Source organism: Oxyura jamaicensis, chromosome Z (genome assembly GCF_011077185.1).
Source record: "Oxyura jamaicensis isolate SHBP4307 breed ruddy duck chromosome Z, BPBGC_Ojam_1.0, whole genome shotgun sequence".
NCBI classification, from domain to species: domain Eukaryota; kingdom Metazoa; phylum Chordata; class Aves; order Anseriformes; family Anatidae; genus Oxyura; species Oxyura jamaicensis.
Window position 1 is genome coordinate 47122827 of NC_048926.1, and position 25195 is coordinate 47148021.

The window sequence follows — 25195 nt, forward strand, 5'->3', positions numbered from 1 at the left end:
TCTCATTGCCACCCAACATTGTTTATCTGATTCCAAGTGCTGGGTCCCACCAGACAATTTTCCTGCTTATTCCACAGGCTTATTTTATTCTGTTTTTTACAGGACAGCTTTCTTGCTTGTTCCCACATCCTTGATGATTGTCTCCCAGGCTTTCCACCTGAATTGCCACTCACACGTTTTCCTGCACCCAACTTATGCAACTACCTCAAGCCTGAATATGTCCCTTTGTGGTTGTTTGTGGTATTATTTATGTACTGATGCTTCATTGTGTTTCAAAATGCTTATAGGTTATAACCAGTTATGCCAAGAGCAGTATTACAGTGTTACAAAATGCGTATATACTGTAGACAGTTGCACAGTATTGGTGTGCTTATGCCTGGGTTCAAGGCATGCAAATTTTAATTACAGTCTGTTTAGTGTACATCTACTTTGAAAGTGCAATAGGCCTCTGTTTTAATTACAATTTATTTAATATTAAACATTTGGCTTCCTCTAATTAAAAATCAGCAAAAGCAAAATATGTCTGTTTCTTTTTTATATATATATATATATATATATATATATATAATTTAATTCTCAGCAATACCTTACAAATATTTGAGCACATGAGTTTCCCAGAGAAATACTGTCAGATACTTACACTGTAATTGTTAACTAGGGATCTTTAATTGAAATAGAATCACGTTGCTATGTCAAAGCCCTTGTGTCAAGGCTGCCCAAAACAGTAGCATTTGATTTACTGGCAGTTCTTATAATGCTGGTAAAGGATTATAAACAGAAAACCTAAGTGGTATGATACAAAGTAGTAATTTTTTTCTACAGTGCTTTCTATGGTAACTATTTTTTCATTTCTTGTTATCTTTAGATATGATTTGTATTCACTTGTGCTCACAGCAGAGAAGCAGTTCCCACTACGTATGTTTATGTTAACAATGCTTTGACTACTTTATGTAATTACCAGGATGCAGTCATTTCTCACTATTCAGAGGGGAATGGTGTAGTCTAATGCAACCACACCACACACTGCTTTCATCTGCACAGCAAGCACTTATTTATAAATAATTATTAGGACTGATTAGCTTTAGAGTCTTTTCTTTTACAATTGACCTGACTCCTAATCATTGAAGTATTAGTTGCTTGTTTATTTTTATATTCCCATAGCCAACCTCCTAACTTGAAACTGAAATTTCTTGGCCATTTCATTACTGTACTATTTGAAAAATAGCCACCATTGCTTTCCAGCTATAGCTTGAGAGATGCCTGCAGAGACATCTACAGGCACAAGTAGCTTTTGAGAATCTATATCTGAAGCTTTCTTAGAAATTCAAGCAAGCATCAGTACCAGATTCAAGAGTACAAAGATTACCACACAAATTTCAGGCCACCCCTGTAAAAGTCCAACTCTAAATTGCAAAAGGACATTAGCAAATGCAGGAAGGTTAGTGGTCAGATCTGGGTGACTGGCTCTCCCTACTCAGTCAAATGCAATGATTCTGTGGAAGCTGCATAGTGTGAAAAATGGTGAATCTCGTGGATCCTTATTTGTGTGACTTCCAAGAGGAGAATGGAGATGCCATAGGAAAAATGACCAGATAGGAAATAATTTTCCAGTGTTCTGTTAAAACACCTGTAACACAGGATTCAATGCTTATACCAGTGTTTCTGCTCTCAGTGGGAAACAGCTCCAAGCAGCAGCTCTTTGCTGCCCAGCAAGTAATATGGCAGCCTCTAGTGATCACAGATGAAAAATACAGGTAAATAACAGTTTATGGGTTATTCAGGTGATCATAAAAAAGATTTTCAAAATTGTCCAAATCACATCATTTTTGTTGTCACCTCAAATGGCTGGCAGACCTGAACACTGATGTACCTGGATTTGCAAGGCTTTTTTATTTCACAAAATAATAATAAATCCTTCTTATGCCTGAAATAATTCTGACTAATGCAAGAAATTCTGCTGGTATAGAGAAACTATAACTGGGACTCAATTTAGCCTAATGTGCTAATCCTGAAAGTGGAATTATGATTACATTTTGTCACTTGCAGAACATCTTACTTTGTAAGTCTATTTATCAGCTGCACATAATATATGGCTTTCCAAAATTGCTGCATTTTTTTACTGAGTGCTGACTGCCTCTACTGATAAAGCATTAAACATCATTGTTAGCATATATTAGCATAAACTGTGAGATAACCTTTCCTTGGGTATGGCATGGGACTGTAAGACAATAAAATGACTATCTAACATGCTTGCATAGCCAAATTATACAAAGAAATCTGTGATTTGTCAGGTGGTAGTCCTTAAAGATATGAACGAGTTATTCACAAGGGATTCCCAGATGTGTTGACCCACTCACGAACTCCATGAACTGTCTAGACCATGTCCTTCATCACGGATGTGGACAGACTACTCACCAGACAATAGCCTGTGATTCACAGACCAGCAGCCCTCCCAAAACACACCTGACACTCTTGCATCAGCCTGCCAGTCTGAATGAAAGCTGGAAAGTTGCAGCCCTATAAGAGAAGCTCCCCAAAACCAGTGCAGGGTAGCTCTCACTGCCTGGTCCAGGACTGATGCCCATCAAAGGATACGTCCAATGTCATGACAGGGTGTATGAGAGGTCCGCAACTTTCCCAACAGTAGCTCATCAGCTGGCAAGATTAATTGCTAGTGGTGTTATGTCTTGCCTTCATGGCAAGTGGCATTTCCCTTTTATTTTGTTTATGCTTCTGCTGTTCACATTCCACCCAGTCTGAATTACACTGGTAATCAGTGTATGTAGCTGTAATAAGAGCTGTAATAACTTAGTCATCTGCTGCCACTTTATTGTCTGATATCCAAAGATCCTGTTTGACATCTCCCACCTTTTTTGGTGTAGTCAGCAAGATAACAAAAGTCCATTTCTTGTCTTCCCTCTTTTCAGTATCAACTTCAATTTTGAGAGAAAAGGATGGTTTCCTATTAATTAAAGTCCCCTTGAATACTATGCAAAATTTGGCCTCATGTTTATCATTGTTGCAGTCATTAGTCTTTGAGAAAACACTATAGAACACACTGTCTTGTTTAAATATGTTTCTATCTGCATACCAGCATTTTATTGCAAAAATCTGAGAAATTTCTTCCAGATGATAAAGCTACCCAAACGCACAACTAATTTTTGAGTTGATATGTGAGGACAACATTAGCTTTTATGAGTTATCTCATGCTTTGCCAGGCAAAGCTCTCTTTTTATCCCAAGGAGAACCCTCCAATCTGTGTTGCTAAGACATATATATTTGAACACAATGGAATAATTGCTTTTATTACATGACTAGCTAATATTATATATCAGCTCATTCCCTTTGCAAATGCTGGTCTTGCATCAAACCTGATGCAAGAAATTAGGGTTCTAGTTAGAGCTGGCCAATTTTTTCAAGAAAATATTTCTCAATGAAAATTGTTTTCTCAATAGAAATACTTCCCACCCTCTCCCCACTCCCTCCATGAAACTACACTTCTGCAACTAGTCTGTCCGTAAATTTGTTTACATGTCCATCTGTGTGTCTTGCTATGCCAAATTAGTGTTAAGCCTGTTGGCTTATTCAAATTATTTTTTTATTTAAATTTAAGAAAAAACAACAAAAAAAAATACATGCTTAGGAAAAGCAGAAAAAAAACTTTTCTAGTTCATCCTGATGCAAACAAAAAGTCTGCACTTCAATAAACAACAAAGAGTCAATGTGGAATGGATCCTGTCCTGGAAATAGGAGAGATTAAATTCAGAGCTCCTGCTTATCTGAACACACAAATAAAAAATATGCAGCCATCAGATGCCATTTTTTAAATTAACTGGTAACAAAGATGTCTATCTTTAAATTAGATTATTTTAAAACATTAAAATATTATTTGCATTTTTGGTAAAAAAAAAAAATTTATTTTTCCCCTTTCTTTACTAATAAAAAGGAAAAAAGTTGAAGCATAAGAGGAAAAAAAAAATCTAAGGTTTTTTTTTGATGTTATCAGAAATATTTTTTTCTTATTTTTTTCTTTCTTTCTAAGTAGTTAGGTATTTTTATTCATAATTTTAGAACTGTATTTAAACATCTTAATTCTTTATTTCTTATGAATTCTGAGGCATATAATGAGCTTATGTTTCTTCCAGTTAAGAAGAATCTTTAATACAGCCAGCATGAAAAGACTAATCTAGTTCTCCTAGAGTTAATTAGTCTGATTTGAAGGAGCAGCAAATTGTGTTTTGTTTAACTTAGATCACTAAAATGAGGCTAATAATTTAAATGGGGATTCTCCATCTCTCTGTTTAATTAATACATTTATTTATCAGGGGAAAAATCAAAAAGAGCAGAAGAGTCAAAAATTGGAAGTTCAGATAACTACAGCCTCCTTGTCAAGTAGTGAAGAGTTTGCATTATAAAAATATAAATTCAGTATACTGAAGTAATACAAATTCTATGTCATAACTATGCAGTATTTTTTTGTGTGTGTGTCACATCACTCTAAACTCCAGCCCTCCTGGTTCAAACTACTGACTCAGCCAGTTCTATATGTATGGGTCAAACATTTTGGTCAAAATAAAAGCACAAAGAGAAAATAAATTAAAAAACACATGTACACACAAACACAGAAAGTAAAGAGAGAGAGAAAGGAATTGAATGGAGAGAGACATGACAAAGATAATTTTTCTCCAATGAGATTCAACAAAGGTTTGAACAGTTAATATCAAATCTTTTAAAATTTGGCAGTGGTGCCTGTTCATTAGAAGGTACTTAACTCTGCCAAGCTTTTGTCTCTGAAGTTGACTGAGTCCTCCAATAAATATATGATTTTAGCTACAAATACTGCTTGAAACAACACTTTTGATGAGCTGGAAAGCTTCCAAAATGTTGAATAGCCACTCAAAACACCACATAAACAGGTAATTTTTTAAGAGGTTATTTATTGTAAGCGTCATTTTCTTGCCTATGTCTCGTCATAGGTTCTACTCTTTGATTTGTCAACCCCCTAGGCCATGTCACTGCCCCTTGCTGTGGCACTGTTCATTGCTAAATGCTCCTTACTGCATCTTGTCTTTTGTTGCTTGGTTGCTCATACTCCTTGTGGACTGTCTAAATCTACAAACCACTTGTACAGAAAGTTAGGAAGTGAGAGAAATAAGAGAAAGAAAAGGGGAAGAAGAAAACTAGATTAGGGAGATTGGAAGTTGATTTACCGTTTCCATAATTTGAGGTTCCTTGGAACAGTAGGTACTCACAAACACTAGATGATACTTTCATTTGCATCTTTGCATCTGTACAAATGTATGGTTAAAGATGACATTACAAGGGGTCTCACCCAGAAGGAGTCTTCTGAGCAAAACAAAGTCCAATGAAAATACATTCAGAGCTAGAAATATGAATACATTGAATTTTAAATGGTCACTGATCCAGAGGAAGCAGCACCTTGCGAAAAATCACTAGGAGTGAACAGACCAGACACTAAATTAAAGAAGCTTTGGAAAAACAATCCCTCAGTATTTAATTCTTCTTGAGAAAAGAGACTTCAGAGAATATTCCTAAATAAATTGTTTTGTAGCAAAGATTCCTTACTTTGTCTTCACACTCTGTTATATTTTTCCCCCAGATCTGTGAGGACTTGAATATTTGACCAGCTCATTTGGTACACTGGTTACAATTACCATGCATTTCCAGTTCCTGAGCAAGTAATATTTTCTATGCTGTTCATTTACAGAGACATATTTTTACTGGGATTGTATTCTATATGTTATCTCCGAAAATGTCAAGGTAAATACTCACTCATCTTAAAAATATGGACACATACTGGTTTCCAAATTCTGACATCTATTATATTACCATAATTTGGATCAGCTGCCAATAAAGATACAGCTACTGCACATTTGTCATTGTCATAGGTCTAAAACTCCAGAGTTCTGACAGTAATGGCACTGGTCAAACTCCCATTGACTGTGATGTTGCAGAACTCAGTAACAGCTGAGGATGTCAGATTGATTTAACATTAGCAAACCTGGTGTGAGCTGTCACCTGTAATTTTGAAATTAGGGGATTACCTGTCACCTGTAATTCTGAAATTCTCTTTAATCCTTGAAATGTGTGACAAACTGCCAAATTCCAGATATACTACTGATGCATCAGTAGTAGTAAGCTGTATTTACCTCTCTTTCTACTTCTTTTCACACCAGTTCTTACGTTCACGTTTAATCCATGAATCAGAAAATAAATCCATGAATCAGAAAATAAAAGAGAAAGGATGTGTGAGCATAGGTACATGCACATACACTGCTGCCTCCTTTCAGATAACAGTCCTGATCTCCACTTATTTAACAGGAAGAACAGCGGACCTTGCCCTATCTGAAAGCATGACAAATCAAAGAAGAATTCTTAGGAATTGAGTGGGATTATGTTAGGCTCTCATCTCTCCCCAACTCCTGTAGAAAATGATCATGGAACAAAACATCCCCCACACAAGGCTCTCACCTCCCTGTTCCCAGCCATCCCCATCTTAAATTAAAAATCCTCCAGATCTCCCTATGTAATTGTTCATTCTGAACAGATGTTGTCAGTTTGAGACAGGGATTTGATATGAAGTGGAACTATGCAGTTTAAAAAGCTCAAATTAAAATTTATGGATTCATGGTAATAACTCCACCATGGTCCTGTTTCCATTTAAAGGCTGGTTTTCCAGTCTCCATCTAATTCAAATTTTCTTTTGAAAGCTAAGTTTTCCAGGCCTCCTCACTAATCCAAATGCATTTATCCTGGAACTGTTCCAAACTACAGTGGCCAGTGTTCTGCCTATGAAATCCTCTTCCAAGGTTCACAGTGATAGAAAGCCATCTCCATGATGGTCAGGGTGGAAGACATCATAGTGCTTCAGTGCTCTCACTTATGAACCAAAAGTATTTGGAGGAACTGCATACTGCTTTTGGACTCTTTCAGCCCCCTGTGTAGCCTACACTTAGCTTGTAGCTCTCTTTCTGAGGCTCCCAGATACATGTCTGAGTAGGAGAGCACATATAGAAATAGCTCACTTCCCTGATTTGCATATTTTTAGCAAACATTTTTATGCAGACCCCACTGTGCCTGTGTTTTCCTTTGTGTTTTATGTTTTCATGTGAACAGCTACACCACACTTGCTCATACACTCAGATCAGAAATAACTAATCACCAGTTAGTCTGACTCACTGCATAAGGCAGGCCACAGGCTCCACCTAGCAAGTCCTGCATCTAATCCTGTAATGAGCAATTTTTTTCATGTCTCCGAGTAATGTGTGATTTCTCATAAGTTTATTTTTCTCAGTGTTTAATTATACTTCCTGTTAAAACTGTAGTTCCTGCATGAACTTTCCCAATGTCATCTGACAGCCACTGGATCTCGTTACACCTTCACTCCAAGACCAGATTGCTTTCTGGCACAGCTGCAATGCCATCACCTTCTCTGTTCTCTTCCTTTTCTCTTCTGGGGTTTCTTTGCTCACAGGGCTGCAACACTTGGAGAGGTTGCTGGATGTCACTGCCATGCTCTTGTGAAAGTGACACTGCATTTCCTTGTATGAACATGACTGATTTTGAAGAATTAACTTCGCATGCTGAATCAGCATAGGAGAAGGAAGTAGAACAGTTGTGTGGATGTAACTTTGAATCTGCTCAACAAAACCTTTTTTCTGCATCCAGAGACTCAGGGTGGTGTGTTACTGGTACAACATTGTCTGCAACCCTCACTTTTTGCAAACTTTTTTCCTCTCATTCTTCAGCACCCTTTTCCATAATTTGTGCTTTTTCAGCATGAAAATCCCAAACCTCACAAAAAGCATACACTATTTTTATAGGGCGCAGTGGTCTCTGTTTTACTTTCCAAGTTCCACTGTTCTGAACTTATAAAAGACACAGACATTTACTAAGCACACATAAGTGGAAGAGATAAGAAAAATAAATAAATAGAAATGAAAAATTAACAATTCCATCTATTTATTCATGATACTATGTTAGTTTGGAACCAGGCTTGTTTGATAGGCATTTTTTACTTCTTTTCATGTTTTTCCATATAACTAAAGGATGGAGCATGTGAAATAATTTTCTCTCTGAGAAACAATTACAACTAATAAGACTTTCTCATAAATGTAAACAGAAGATAAAAGAAATTTTCAAACAGACTTCTGAGCTTGGCATTTCCTTGCATGATAATAACTAATTAACCACGTTTAGTGTAAGGACTTTTAGAATATAATAACTTGTGTGTGTGTGTATGTGGCTGCTTATTAATTCTGCCTGAGATCACTAACGTGTTGTGTATACGCTTACCACTGCATGCTCCGCTTGACAAACACCACTAACTTTCCAGTTGTCATTCCTTTTTTGTTTCCAGGTTGTGCTGATACTCAGGGGAGTAAAGACCCAGTCTAACAACGATGAACCATTAAACCCCCCATGATCCTCTACTGCAAGAAGGCTACTCCATGCAAAAGTTGTCCTCCATCTGGGAGAATGGGTTTAACAGCACCAGATCACACAGCAGCCAAGTCAAGTCACCAGGCAAGCAGGGATGCAGATCAAGTCTCCTGAGCACCCTGCAGTGCACTGCCATAGACACCGGATAAAATGAGGGCAGGCTGCAGCTATCGGGTGTCTCTTCACCAAACTCTTGAGACAGACTGTGAGTCAGAGCTGGGAACTTCATGTTACTGGCCATTTTGTAATTGTCCCCAGTCTTGTCAATAAAAAGCAATTGTCTTTGTAAAGCTCTGTAAAGGTTATTTCAGTGTTGGCATCTACCCTTGTGTCATGCTCTTGAAAAGATAAGAACAGAAATCGTGAGATTTGTACTTACGGTGGAATGCTAAACTGCAAGAAACAAACTATGAGAGACAATGATATCTTTAAACAGATGGATTGAGTGTTGTTCTGTGCTAAATCTGCACTTGAAGTGCCTACTAAAAGGCAGAACAAAGGCGAGACATGACATGAGAATGCCGTCTGGCTCTACCAAGGAGAAAACACACAGTGTTTGTCTCCAGGGTTTCCAACACGGAAAGATCAAACTGGTCACTCACGCCAACATATTCCCATTCTAGAATCTCTACTCTAGTGCCTGTATTCCCACTGCTTCAGAGCCTGGCAGACTGGAATTGGCATCTCATTTTTCTGCTGTATGGTCATAGCCTATAGATACCGGTTCTTCCATCTCTTTAGTCTCCTGTCTTGACAAGACAGTGGATGTGGTCTTTTTTTCTTCCCAGCTCATTAAGAGCTGTCAGGACTAAGGAAACTGGAATAATTCCAGGAACTTAAATTATTTTCTTTGCCAAAGACTAAACCACTTCTTATAAGGATTACCGAATCATTGTGAATGCAAATAAATCAGTCTCTCTAGTCTTTATTTTTGAAGGATAAGGGCACACAGTCAAAACAATAGCAGAATAAAAAAAAAAAAAAAAAATGGTTGGAGAAATAAAAAAAGAAGTAACTGTATCTGGGAAGAAAATTAAAGAGCTCTGGCTCATGCTCACATCATTTTGCAGCTAGTAGCCACCACATGAGTCACCCAGAGGGACATGGGCAATTTACCTGTATTAAAAAGAACAGTCTTATAATGGGCAGATTATTTAAATAACTATATTTCCAAGACTCAAAAGCACTGTCCCCAAGCACAAATACGCATCCATGAAGATAAAAATTACTGACACAGACACTTCTATTCATGTGCTCACGTCATCCTTCAACAAAACAGGCTGTTATCAGAATTTCTGTTCCATTTTCTTTCAATATTAATCTTTTTTCAGTCTCTAGACTCTCAAACCACATTTGAAAAAAAAAAACTGCTGCTATAGAAAATCAATGATCTTAGCGTACCTTGATTTTTCTATCTATAAAATAGGCATAAATTTAAAGCTTCATTAAGAATATTAAATCACGTTGACAAAATTTGATAGTTATCATTATACATGAAATACATAGCTTTATGAATATAAGTACAATTTTTTCCCTGCGTTCTTTGTATTTAATCTTTCTTTTTTTTTTCTATGATAGAATGCAAATAGTGAAACCCAGGCTCTATTAACATTTTGGCAAAACTCCCAAGTTTGAAGTGGAGCCAGGATTTTACTCAGTAAATCTGGTTGACTGCTTTCTGCATTTTAATAGTATTATATCAGATAATCTTTTTTTTTTTTTTTTTCTGTGTTTTCATGATATACTCTCTATATAAGCTTGTATTTGAATTAGCATGTTAACTGTGAGTTTATGTATACAGAAAGAAATCTGAACATTATTTCACCAGGTTTAAAATAGAATGCATGTGAGCTGAATTCTTTTGTGCTCCTCTTCTGATGGGCTTTCAAAAGCATTTGAAACCTCTTTTGATTTCTCACAACAATTTGAAATGTCTGTTACTTTCAGCATATTTCACACAAAATGTTCTCAGCATTTTTCAGCTAAATTATGTGCTTTACTTTCATTTATGAGTATGACTCTTTTGTTAGGTTTTTAAAATTTCTCCATAGTCCCAAGACATGCTTTGATCGCTTTGGAGTTAGTGACAGGGTACACTCAAACCCTTCTTGTTTAAAAGAACAGGCATGTCAATAACTAAGGTTAAAGTCAGCACAAAGGCATTGATAGAGTTACTCTGTTCTAAAGCATGTATATATCACATATAAATTATAGCAGGGTTTCAAAAAGGAACAATTTAATAACAAAAAGGAACAATTTAAAATTCTAAATAGGTTTTAAAATAGAAACATATCTGTGGATCAAAGAGCAGGTAGTCCAGATCACCCTGTCTTACTCAGTAAACATTCAGATGGACCTCTTTCTAACCTATTTTTTCCATTCTTTGCCCTAGAAGAATGTGGAGAAACAAATATATTTTCACAGTTTTAGTGTACTTACAAATATGATCTCAGAATTTTTTAGTAAGTTCAGTATGGGTTTTCATGATCTGAGCCCTCCAGTAAATGCAGATTCCATTGAAGCACAGATCCATGCCACCAGAAGTGATGTGAACAGCTACCATGTTCCCATGAGAAAAGCATAGTCCAATCACGGCTTTTAGTCAGGTTTTCATTTCTATTCAAGAGGTGAGCTAGGGAAGAACTTCATATTTTAAAAATATTATCTTGTTCAAGGAATCTTTCAATTCCGTATATACATATATATTTGAAAAGACAGTTACACATAACTATTTTGCAAACAGCCCAGAAATTATGATATAGTGATGATCCTTAGTGTTCAAGCAAATTCATTTCACAGTGATAAGCCAGCTGCCAATTGAGTTTAGATGAGTTTTGTCTTTCTGGCATTCCAGGGTATTATACTGATTTGGAAGAGTTAAACCGTCGGTTATGTTTTTCACCATCATGTTTCACATGGTCTTTTAAACATCCTGGGCTCTGGCAATAAAGGGACTAGAAGAAAAGGACCAGGTCTTTGAGTTGGATTGGGAACCAATCCTACAAGAAAACAATGCAGGTGTTGAGCAACTGTTCCCAATAATGCTGTTGCTGAGGAAACATTGCACTCTGCTCTGTACCACCTGGAGTTTCCTAAGTGCTTGTCATCCCCAGGTGGCTACACTGGCTTTCTGTAGTTTAACTGAAAGATATGAGGTATTTAATGTGATGAGAATGCAACATCATCTACAAAGAATTGTTGCTCAGCTAACCAGCCAATAAAAATGGGATGGTGAATAGGACATAGAGTTTCCCATTCTTATTCAATGGGGTCTGTCCTTTAGGAAGGGCTTGAACTATTTTAATAAATTGCTCTGGACCCTGCCATCTATTTAATGCCAGAGAGTTTGGTGTTTTAGTTTTCTTGTACCTCACATTTGTGATCCACCTTCACTAGAGAAAAACATTGCTTGTTTCATTGTCTTAATGAGTTCAAAATTTCCTTCCCAACAATCTTTTATTTTATTCTGTAGCTTTCTAAGAAACTGAATAACTGAGAGAACTGCAAGTTGTGAAATTTATCTGTCATGAATTTAGTCTGAAAAAATAATTACTGGTATGATAGTGGCTGGTCCCACTCTTAGATGTTTATTTAAGGAGAATGCTTATAGTCAGAACTAGCCATAACAGCGGAAGACTGAACTTTAGCAGATGAATATGATTCTTTATCATGCTGCCAGGCACGGTTTAATATATGAAAAGAATTTTACAACTCCTTACTATCTCACTTGTGTTTTTGTTTTTTTTTTTTCATTTTCTATACTTAGAGAAAAAAGTATTTCTAGGTAGTATCTGGTATAGGAATTTTACACCTTAGCCTATTTAGTGTGCTCCTTTAGCTGCTTTTCAGCATGTATTTCACATTAAATCATCTGATTTCATTTGTAATAGGACTAAATTTTCATTTTCCTTTACATATAACTTTTGAGAAAGATATATTTAACTTCCTGCTAAGCTTTAAAATTTGTCTTAAATTCATTCAATTTAATACCTATTTTTCTAAGTGACTAGATTTTAAGGGCGCATATATATATGTATATACATACACAATGTCTGTGCATTTCCTTGTGTCTCTGATGGATTTGCAGGTTTAATTAGTGTATATAGTGATTAGAATAACATTGACTAGAGTTGATATTTTGGTCTTTATAATGCACATTTTTGGAGAAGAAATTTGGTTTCAAGTCATAAAAGTTGCTTTCCTTCCAGCTTACAATGGTATTGTCTTCAACCTTCCCCTGCTAGCTGATGTTCTGAAAGGAAGTATATTCAAGTTCTTTTCTTCTGAGCCTTTCCCCTCCAAACTTCACATGTTAAAAATTATGATGATTTTCCTTTTTTTCTTTTTTATTTTCTTTTTCTTTTTCTTTTTTTTTTTTTTTTAACAGATGTCTGTCCTTCCAGCATGTAAACTGAACTGCTGTTTAAAAGATCTACTCTGTCAACAAAGTCTAGTTTTTCTGGCATTCAGGTCCTGTGATGTATCCATTCCTGATTAAGTCAATGGTAGCACCACACAGCACAGTGAGACAATGCAAATTTTGGTTAAGTTTTAGTGTCTATGCTGAACAGTTATTTCAAGGTGAGATTTATTTGAAATAAGTCAAATCTTTCTGGAAAAAAATCATAACAATGATTATTTTTATTGAAAAAATGTAATAGCTGTAGATATTCCCAAGTGAATCTTGGTTTTCAAATATTTAAACCAAGGAGACCTCATCTGAAAATGACAAGGATTAGAGACAGGGAAGTCTCATTAAAGTTATCTTTAGTGACCCACCTTACAATGGAAGTCTGCTCAATAATTTGCTAGAGTAGAAACAAGCCCAATCTTGTTTCCTTTTAACCACTTTCATCCTGCTTCAGAATATTTTGAAATATTCTATAGTAACACGTTGTCAAGCAGTGTAATTCACTTGTGTCACTTTTCTTCTGTGTCACAACAGTAAGCTATTTCCTTATTTTTCTGTATGTTTTCCTTAGAACTGTAGAAAAATTGGCTGGGAGAAACCTTGACAATGTACCTACGTTTTTCTTGGCAGATCATTTTTGTTTTGCTTGCAGCTTCCTTCAGTGTGCATGCAATTCTACCACTTCTTTAACCAACTTATTCCTGTGCTTACTTGCATTAAGTTTTAGCTGTTCTACAAACTATATCTTATCTACCACAATCTACGTTAATTGAATCTTTTTTTTTTTTTTTTTTCCTTCGTGGATATATAGATTAAACTATTCTATTCCTCACTGCAGCAGCTTTCTGCATATTGGAAGACTGCTAAATTTCCCTTAATTTCTTAACTTCTTTCAGCTAAATAAACCCAGCTTCCTAAACATCCTGCTTTCTAGTCCTTGGATCCTTTTATTTCCATGACTGTTCAATTCCCCTTATTTATGGTATCAGCAGGACGTCTTCATAAAAATGGCATACTGGTGGTGAAAAGAGGCTGCTTTTTAGGTTACTATTTTGCTTAATGATAAAAAAAAAGAAAAAAAGAAAAAAAGGATTCTGATTGGGGAAAAATGTATACATAATACAGAACTTGGCAGTTGGCACTATAATCCATACCTCTAAGTAAATTTGAAACATGAATATTTGGAGATGAATATTTGGAGATGATTCCCGGTAAGAAGGAATTTGTTACTTTAGTATTTTGTTGTCATCACTGTCTTTAATAGTTTTTAGTTGTTATATTAATCTCTAAAGGTGCCTTCTAAATATATATTTCATTTCATCTATAGATGAAATAGGGGGGGGCGAGAAGGGAAGGGAAGGGAAGGGGAGGGAAGGGAAGGGAGAAGAAACTACAACAAGAACAAAACAGAATAGCAAAATACAACCTCTGTCAATGCTGTTTTCAAATTGTTACAAGTCCTCCTGTGAGGTATGAAGAGAATTGAATGATCACATCTGAGATCAGTGCTATTTAAACTCTTTCCCTTTTCATTAGGATTTATAAGAGTAATGAAGTGTTACAAAGTGTTTTGTTTGTTGTTGGTGGTGGTTTTTGTTTGTTTGTTTCTTAAATTCCCAAACTTCATATACATTCATTGTATATTTGGCAGGGAAAAAAAGAAAAAGAAAAAAAAAAAAAAAAAAAGTTGCCCATAAAGGTAGTTCCAAAAGACACATAAAAAGGTACATGTTCCCAGTATCAGGAGCCATAATAAATTTCATCTGCATAAAGCAGTGTCTTTCTCTTACCAGCATAAGCTCATTACATAGAGGTGTTTGTTTATCTGCAATGCTTACCTGGCAAGGCTTACCTGGCAAGGGTTTGGTAACGGGGACTGCAGGGGTGGCCTCTGTGAGCAGAGCCCAGCAGCTGCCCCATGTCAGAGGGAAGCCAGCTCCAGATGGCTCTAAAGGGACCCACTGCTGGCCAGAGCTGAGTCAGGGAGCGACACTGGTTGGGCCTCTGGGAGAGCAGGTTGAAGAAAGGGGGAAAAACAAAACTGCTGCACAACCCCAGCTGGGAGAGAGGAGTGAGAATCAGCCCTGCAGGCACCAAGGTCAGTGTAGAGGAGGGCAGGAGGTGCTCCAGGCAGGCAGCAGCAGTTCCCCTGCGGCCTGTGCAGGGAGAGGCCCCTGCTGGAGCAGGCTGTCCCCCTGCAGCCCATGGGTCCCACATGGAGCAGATCTCCACGCTGCAGCCCTCCCGTGGAGGAGCCCCCGCTGGAGCAGGTGGATGTGGCCTGGAGGAGGCTGCGGCCCATGGAGAGCCCCCACAGGAGCAGGCCCCGGGCCGGAGCTGCAGCCCATGGAGAGGAGCCCACGCAGGAGCAGGGGTCTGCGGGGAGCTGCTGCCCACCCATGAGGGACCCGTGCTGGAGCAGTTTGCTCCTGGGGGATGGATGGACCCCATGGGACGGAGCCGTGTGGGAGCAGTTCCTGAAGAGCTGCTGCCTGTGGGCAGCCCCCGCAGGCTCAGCTGGGGAAGGACGGCATCCTGTGGGAGGGACCCCACGGGGAGCAGGGGCAGAGAGGGACCGTGGGGGAGCGGCGGAGATGAAGCACTGTAGACTGACCACAGCTCGCATTTCCCATTTCCCTGCTCCACTTGGGGGGAGAAGATGCAAGAGGGTGGATTGGGGGAAGATGTTTTTAGCTTGCTTTTAGTTCTCACTGCTATGGTCTGTTATTAACTGGCAATAAATAATATTAATATCCCCTGTGCTGTGTCTGTTTTGCTGCTGAGAGCAATATATGTGTGATTTCCCTGTCCTTATCTCAGCCCATGAGCTTTTATCATAATATTTTCTCCCCCTGTCCTTTTAAGGAAGGGGAATGAGAGATAGGCATGGTCATGCCTGGCTACCTACCAATGCAAAACCACCATGTTTGCATGGATGAAAATATTCCATTTTGTTGGTCCTTACGTGTTCTCCATGTAAATAATACATATAAGTTCTTACTTTCTGCAGATATGATAGGAGGACTCTTAAGTCCCCAACCTTATGTTTTTATCACGGAGATTGGATGCTGATATTATTGGAGTCAATGGGAAGTCTTGCCTTTACTCCAGAGGTTTAAGATATAAATAAATAAATAAATAAATAAATAAATAAATAAATAAATATGGTGCTTTATGCTGCACCTGTAATACCGCAACCAGGAAAAGAGCCTTTTCCCTCAACTTCCTCATACCTTAGTAACTAAAATAAAAGAGTGTTTTGACCTTTCAAGCTGGAATTTGCATTCATATATCTACTTCAGCATTAAGACACAAACAACCTGCCCACCAATAAAGCTGAACTTAGCTGTGCTCATTGTTGCTGTTAAATTTCATATCTCATTTTTGAAGCAGTAGAAATGGAATGAAACAGAGGTGTGATTCTGACATGCCTGTCTGTAGCAGGAAAAGCAGTAGGTGGCACAAAGTGTGTGCAATATGAATAGCTGAATTTTATAAATTAATCTTCAGATGAGGTTTTCATTCTCATGGTAAGGTAAATGTATTAGCAATTATGCAGAAGCTGAAGGCTGCCATGGCAATAGAGAAAAGAAATTGACAAGTTTTAATCCTGAATAACAGAATGCTGTTTTCACAGAATCAGCTAGGATTTCATGGACATCTTACTGTCTGACACAACAAAGTATATTATTCTCTCATTATTTTGGTCTGACCTTTAAAAATGTTCAAACCACAATGCAAGGTTAATTTCTCAAAACAAGATACACATTATATAAGCATCCTGCTCATATAAGCATCTCCTATGCAGAATATAGAACATTCACATGGTAAGTAGTCTATTTTTAGAGAAAAGTTGGTCCTTTAGCAAGAAAAAGGACTGGGAAGATGAGACTTCTCATTTGTATTTCTGAATGTAACTTCTTTGATAAAGCTGGGCTGTTCATCCTACCCTTGATATCATGCATCTATCTGCAAAACCAAAAGACTTAATACCTTGCACATCTGTCATTGAACTGTATTTATGGACAATTTTATAGAAGCATATAATCACAGAATACCCTGAGAATCATTCTGTGATTCTACCCTTGGGATCCACAATGATCATGGAGTCCAGCTCCTGGATTCACACAGGACCACCCAAAAATCAGACCATATGTCTAAGAGCGGTGTCCAAACACTTTCTGAACTTCACTAGCTCGGCGCCGTGACCACTGCCCTGGGGAGTCTGTCCCAGTGCCCAACCACCGTCTGGGTGCAGAACCTTTCCCTAACCCCCAGCCTGACCCTCCCCTGTCCCAGCTCCATGCCGTTCCCTCGGGTCCTGTCGCTGTCCCCAGAGAGCAGAGCTCAGCCCCTTCCCCTTCTGCTCCCCTCGTGAGGGAGCTGCAGGCCGCCATGAGGCCTCCCCTCAGCCTGCTGTTCTGGGTTGAACAAACCCAGGGACCTCAGCCGTTCCTCATACGTCTTGCTTTCTAGACCCTTCAACATCTTTGTAGCCCTCCTTCGGACGATCTCTAATAGCTTTATGACCTTCTCATACTGTGGCACCCAAAACTGCACACAGATCAAGTTGAGGCTGCACCAGCACAGAGCAGATCAGGACAATCCCTTCCCTCAACCAGCTAGCAGTGCTGTGCCTGACGCACCCCAGGGTACAGTTGGCCCTTTTGGCCTCCAGGGCACGCTGGTGGCTCATGTTCAACTTGCCATCAGCAAGAACCCCTGGACCCCTGAATCTGCTCTTCACCCTCTCCCCTGCCCCGCCCCAGTCTGTATGTATTTTATGGGTTGCCCTGTCATGGGTTCAGAACCTCGCACTTGCTCTGTTTGAACTTCGTATGGTTGGTGGCTTTACAGACCTATAATTTGTCAAGATCTCTCTAATTTGCAAGACCTCTCTACCCTTGAGGAAGTCAACAGGTCTTCCCAAATTAGTGTAGTACACAAACTTAATATAGCTTTGAGTACTGCCTCCAGGTTTTTTATGAAAACATTGAAGAGAACTGACCCTAAAATGAAGCCCTGTGGAACCCATCTTGTTACTGGTTGCCAGCCTGTTATAACCCCACTTACTGAAACTATTTGAGCCCAACCCATTAGCCAGTTGTTCACCCAGCACATGATTACAATGCATAATTTCTCAAATACACAAGACAGAACCACAGAATTGTTGAAAGTTTTGGATTGGAAGATACCTTAAAGAGCATCTAGTTCCAAGCCCCTTGCCATGTGCAGAGGCACCTTCCACTAAATTAGGTTGCCCAAAGCCCCATCCAACCCAGCCTTGAACACTTCCAGGGAAAGAGTAGTACTCCAGGTTAAGTCTCACAAGAGCAGAGCAGAAGGGAAGAATCACCTCCCTTGACCTCCTGGTCACACTTCTTATGCAGCTGAGGATATGACGCTTTCTGGGCTGCAAACACACACTGCTGGCTGATGTCAACCTGTTTACCCACCAGTAACCCGAAGTCCTTATCTTCATGGCAGCTCTTTATCCACTCATCGCCACCCTGTATTCATGTTTGGGATTTCCTTAGCTGAGGTGCAGGACCTTGCACTTTATGATGCAGTTATAAATTCTGACTAACAACAATTTATTTCCAAGCAAACTTCTGTAAGTAAATACTCAAAAAATGGGACTTTTTTTTTTTAAAAAAAAAAAAAAAAAAAAAAAAAAGGAATATAGTGTATGTGCTGGGTCTGCCTGTGTTGGAGATAATTTTACTCACAACAGATTGTATGGTAATTTGCATTTGGGGCTAGAACAGTGTTGGTAATGCACCAATGTTTTGGCTATTGCTGTACAGCACTGGCACAACATTGTCTCTCCCAGTGCCCATCCCCAAAGGCCAGTGGGCTGGGTTTGGGTAAGTGGTAGGGATGGTGCACAGCCAGGACAGCTGACCTAAACTGACTGTAGAGTTTTCCTGTACTGTATGACATCACTCTGAGCAATAAAATCTGATGGAAAGGAGAAGAATGAAAGACATTCATGGTTATGGCACTTGACTTCCAAAACAGCTGTTAGGCATACTGAGGTCCTGAGTCCCAGGAAGTGGATGGACATCTGCCAATGGGAAGTAGTGAACAAATTTTTCCTTTGTCTTTGTTTCCATGTGGGACTTTTTCTTTCCTTATTCAACTGCCAATATCTCAACCCATGAGCTTTTCTAGCTTATTTTTTCCCCATCCTATTGAGGAAGGAAGGTAAGAGACCAACTAGGTTGACATCTGGCAGACAGAAAAGGTCAAATCGCCAAGACGCATTACCACTGTATCCCATCCTTTTCTGCATGGGAGACATACTGTATTTCATAGAATTATAGAATGGCTAGGGTTAGAAGTGACCTTAAAAATAATCTAGTTCCAATACTCCCTGCCATGAGCAGGGATGCCTCTGTCTAGATCAGGTATTTATAACTTTTAACATTAGTGTTGCATTAAAAAAATAATGTACCAGACTGAAGAACACAGAATATAATTGGAAAAAAAAAAAAAAAAAAAAAAAAAGGATCAAGAGATTTGATATATAATGACATCACTTCAACACATATTTATTTATTGGGTCATCAAAGTAATTATACATTAATTACAATGCTTGAATGTTTGTTTATTTTGCTTTGCCTTCTTTTGCTTTGTTTTAACTAGGAGGATGCGAATTCAGGAGAAGAGATTTTATTTGAAAGTTTCTTTATCTTTCACTTTGAACACTGAATTAGCTTGAACTGACAAAATATAAACATGAGTTCTGCACTAAATGCAAATTCTACCATCTTGATGTATTTCTGCTATGATTAGAAAATCTGTTCCTGTGTTATTATGTGTGTAGGATCTTAATTTGCTGTTGTTGAAATATGTATGAGTTGACCTAAATATAATTGTACAACAGTAGTAGTATTTAGATTAGATTAGACTGTGCTGTATTGATGTGTTTGGTAAGTTAAATACATAAGTAAATCAATATTTAAAGACCGTGTACTTTTCCTTTACATATTTTTGTTTGTTTGTTGTTGTTTTTTCCTAGTGAAAACATTACAAAATTTCAAAAACAGGTATTTTGGCACTTAGAAATTAATAATTTCCTAGAATCTTGCCAGAAGCACCTCTATTTTATTTATGTTTTTAGATCCAATTATGAACATAAAAAGAGAAATGATGGTGACCTCCATAAAGAGGCAGGTTGTCCACTATTTTAATAGTATATGAAATTGCACTTAAGTAGGAACAGCTACATGCAGGAAATTCAACCTTTAAAAGTATATGGAATATCTAAAAGTTAATTAATAATCTCTTCATTACAAATAAACAAGACTAATGCAGGTCAGGAGAAAGGTATGCCTCTCTCAGGCATCCTACATGGTTTGAACTGATAATATTTAGGTCAATATACCTTTTTTTTTTTTTTTTTTTTTTTTTCAGTGCTGCATGCTCTTGCAAATGGTTGAATGGGATGCAAGGATCTGTTATTTCATTTTAAATCAGCATGGTTACATAACAGATATAAAACTGAATGCATATTTTTCCAAAATATTGACTGCATAGGTATTTTTTCAGTCTTCACATAATGCAATGTTGGAGTTAAAACGCAAACACTTTCCAAGAGTGTTCCAACACTTTCCAGCTCTTCTCGGGAGAATGGAATATGAGCTAAATCCAAACACCACTCAAGTGTTCATCACAGCATTTTTACAGAGTAAGTTATTATTTTCCTTCAAAGTTTTCTTTATTATGGTGTCATTATACAACTGCTATATCCTGTACTGTAGTACTATATCCATTATACATAGCGTTATGTATAGCATTATACAACTGCTATATCCAGTAATGTAGTAAGGAAGTAGCAGTACTGAGACCTTGCTTTTCCACGTAGAATCATAGAATCATTAAGGTTGGAAAAGACCTTCAGGATCACTTGTCTGAGGGAGCTGGGACTGTTTAGCCTGGACAAGAGGAGGCTCAGGGGCGACCTTATAGCACTCTACAGGTACCTGAAGGGAGGCTGTAGCGAGGTGGGGGTTGGTCTATTCTCCCACGTGCCTGGTGACAGGATGAGGGCGAATGGGCTAAAGTTGCACCAGGGGAGGTTTAGGTTGGATATTAGGAAGAACTTCTTTACTGAACGGGTTGTTAGGCACTGGAATAGGCTGCCCAGGGAAGTGGTGGAGTCACCATCCCTGGAGGTCTTTAAAAGACGTTTAGATGTAGAGCTTAGGGATATGGTTTAGTGGAAGATTTGTTAGCGTAAGGTCAGAGGTTGGACTCGGTGATTTTGGAGGTCTCTTCCAACCTAGACTATTCTGTGATTCTGTGATTCTGTGATCATCTGGTCCAACTATCACCCTGCTACCAATATTACCCTCTATGCCATGCCTCTAAGCACCAGGTCCAACCTTTCCTTGAACTCCCCCAGGGATGGTGATGCCACCACCGCAATGGGCAATCTGATGCCTGACTACTCTTTCTGAGAATAAATGCCGCCTAATTTCTAACCTAAGCCTCACCTGGCACAATTTGGGGCCATTTCCTCTAGTCCTATCAGTAGTTATCCGTGAGAAGAGGCTGACCCCTAGCTTCCCACACCTTCCTTTCAGGTAGTTGTAGAGAGCAATAAGGGTTCCCCTTAGCCTCCTCTTCTCCAGACTAAACAACCCCAGTTCCCTCAGCCGCTCCTCACATGACTTTTGTTCCAGGCCCTTCACCAGCCTCACAGCCCTTCTCTGGACACATTCTAGGGCCTCAATATCCTTCTTGTAGTGAGGGACCATATAAACCCACCTTGTCAGGATATCAGACTTGCCAGTCTTGTAGCCATATTTCTTCTCAGAATTACTCACAACTTGATGTTTGATTTGCAAAATTAAATTTCCAAGATTCAATAGCAGTGCAAGTCTCTACAATCATTTTCTTTTGAAACTGGGTCAGGAAAAATTACTGTGAGCTGACCCAATTATCTCTCATTAAGCCATTTATAAGAGTAGCTCTGTATTGTAGGGCTGTGAAGATTACTGTTCTACAACATATATATCTGTTCCATACACTAAATCTTTTGGTTTTGCAAATTTGAAGTTATTAGATTCCAGAGAGATATGCATATAGAAAAGTTGCATTAGTTTGAAAAGGAGGCAAAAGTACAGGATGTCAGTCATAGAAACAGCATATGTTGTTACTAATTGGATGAAAAAGCACCAAACCTTATCAGATGTGTTAGCTTGTTGTGTGCAATGAGCTGTTTTTTTCAGTGAGTGTTCTTACAACACAATTAATGATACTGCCTTGTATCAACAAGTAATTTTTAGAAAACACTTGCAAGATGAAACTTTGATCTGATGCTGATGGGAAGGGATACAATTCTATTGTTACCCCTTAACTATCCTATTAATTACACAGTATAGATTACAAACGATATTTAAATATCTTTAAATTTAGGACATAGAAGTGTATGATTTTGTTCTGAAAGTTGTTTCCAAAGTTACTATCTCTCATCTATAGCTTATTTTGTTATTTCTAAGTTAAAGTTCCCTCTTACTAAACTTGTGACTTCTAGGTTGGATACACTGTCCAATAAACCACCTCAGCTTATTTCACAGGCTTTAGTATATCTGAGGTACATCTATATTTATATGTCGATAGAATACATATCTATGATCCAAAGATGATATATGCATTAGATACATCAGTTTGTGTTGAATAATACAAGATACCTATTTCTAATGTGTTGAGAAAGAAGTTCAGCAAAACATTAGATTGTGTAGATATGGGTTGTCTTTATTTAGCCTAGTAGGAAATAAGAGGACCAGAAGATAGTGGAAGAGGGAAAAAGCAACAACAACAACAAATACACAAACAAACAAACAAAAACTGAGAAATTAGATGTGGTTTTCTGAGAACAAGAGTCATAAACCAGCCTTAATGTAAATAAAATAAAATAGAATTAAATTTAAAATAAACATGGTTATTTGCTTAGCAAAGGTTATGTTAAATTGCAATTAATAATATTAATTTCATTTACACAGTAGGTAATTTAGTGTTAATAATGAGCAGACAATGAGCTGATAAAAGGCCTCTGCCTTGGGATGACATTCCTCATTCAATAAACTCTATCGTTGAGAAGTTTTTCATTCACAAATGCCACGTTTTCTTTGGAGTTCCAGTTTACTTTAGAATTCCATTTAGCAATTAAAATACACAGAGTGTATTCTTCCCTGATTGGCATATTTTCTACCACAGATTCATATAATAATTCAGATTGGAGGACAACCCTAGATAAATTCACAATCTTAAAGGTACAATTTTAAGTGTTGAGTTTATTTATTTGTTTTATTTCCCATTTTACAAAGTTAGAGGTTTCCTTCTGCTGCTATACATTATTTCTATTCATCTTCTTAGCAGTTAATGGTTCTTTATTTAAACACTATGCTACAGTTGTTAAAGTATTATCTATAACCGGAAAACCTGGTTTGGATAGGGAGGTTTCTTAAACTGCCAAAGGTCTCACCCTATATGTAAGAAGCATTAGGAAATTGCTAGAAGTTCTTCTTTTTAGATTAGCTTAAAAGTAGTTATTACCAAGTGCTGTGTTAAAGGGTAAAGAACTTTGGCATGACCTAAACCCACTTGTGTTCCGTCTTGTCCTCAGATATCAGAGGGGCTGGGGGCAGCTGGGCTTGAATTCTGAGTGATGCCCAATTTTTCACTGTAAGTCAAGTCACATTCAATATATTAAATTATCATTATCACAGATGCACAAACTGTACAGTATTTCAGTACCATAAATCCGCTCTCATTAATCACAATCACAGATGCACAAATACCAAAATACACTTTCAGTCTAGTAAATGACTGGTGTCGTTTATTGAAGCAACAGGAGTACAGGTTTCTTGTGGATTGCCAGTGGTAAATACACTGTCTTCAAAGCACATGCAGATAACAAGAATGTGACAAACACAACCAACTACACATGTGCTAACTTATGAAACAACTCTATAGAGAATATTAGTTTTCCTGGGGAAGATCTCAATATAACTGAGTTCAGATCTCACCTAATAGGCGTCCGTGTGGGTGGGAAGAGAAGTTCAGGTAGTTGACTGATCCCAGAAGTCAGCAATGTCCTTCAAGTTGTCTGCGATGGTGTCTTCCCTGACATTTTCCTGCCTTAAGCTATTTTAATACTATCTTATTACTTTTAGGTGGAGCTTAAGTGACTCAAGTCATGTGCATCTTCAATGTGATTAGTATAATTTTTTTCACAGAACCACAGAATCACAGAATTTCTAGGTTGGAAGAGACCTCAAGATCATCAAGTCCAACCTCTGACCTAACACTAACAGTCCCCACTAAACCATATCGCTAAGCTCTACATCTAAAACTTCACTTTTGTTTTAAAGTTATAGACTCAAAGAAATTCAGAGCACATGCTCAGTGAGGGGTAGTCACACCTTGAAGGCAGGTAGACTTTGGGATGGGGAGGTGTTTTGGTATTATAATGAGATTATAATGAGAAAAGTTCACCCAGAAGACATGATTTTGGTTATCAGTTAGACTCAGGGCTGTCCATGCAATCTATCAGTTCTATAGTACTGATGATAGTACCTGATCTATCATCAGGTTTCCCATCCCTGCAGTGATAGCACAGAGCCTGGCCATGGTGTCTTCACTCCGCTCCAAACTCTGTTCTATATCTCTTAGAATCATCACACCAAGCTCCTTTGGTGTCACCAATACCTAAGGTTGCAGGTTATGTTGCCAAGGGACTGTCATGGATTCCTTGCATATCTGCTGCATATCACCCTGGAATTTTCCTCAGTGCTGAACCTTCTCTTAAGATGTGGACATATGGTTAACCTCAATAACTCACCTCCAGCAATTATTCCACACCAAGATTTTTTTTTTTCTGATGCACAAACATGATATTTCCAAGTGCCATGTGACTGTTTAGCTGGTAAATTTTACTGAACAGTCAGATAAATTTTACTGAACAGTTAACGTATTTCTTATCATCTGTCAATCAAATTAATGGCTATGGACTCATTTCTGACCATCAAATAATATGAATTTCAAGTGAATGGAGTCAAGAACTTTGCAGTGTTTCACCTGAGATCACTTCAGACATGTTTCAACCCACCCTATCATTCAAATTTTGTCAGCACAAATATTTAATTACTAACGCTTTGTTAAATATTTTCAGCATGTCACTTTACAGGCAAATCCACTGAATACAAGGCACAAAATATTTCTTTTATCCTCCTACAAGGAATGTGGTACTATCAGGAAAAAAAAAGAAAGAAAGAAAGAAAGAAAGAAAGAAAGAAAGAAAGAAAGAAA

General features: G+C 37.9%; 1 long non-coding RNA gene across 1 annotated transcript in view; it reads left to right on the forward strand.

Moving 5' to 3' along the window:
• The first annotated feature begins 8714 nt into the window (after positions 1-8714).
• LOC118156678 overlaps positions 8715-25195 on the forward strand; it is a 17279-nt gene continuing 798 nt past the window's right edge. Inside the window, exons 1-2 of the long non-coding RNA XR_004746376.1 lie at positions 8715-8725; positions 15244-15248. This is a non-coding gene — a long non-coding RNA (uncharacterized LOC118156678). The remainder of the gene's footprint in view (positions 8726-15243; positions 15249-25195) is intronic.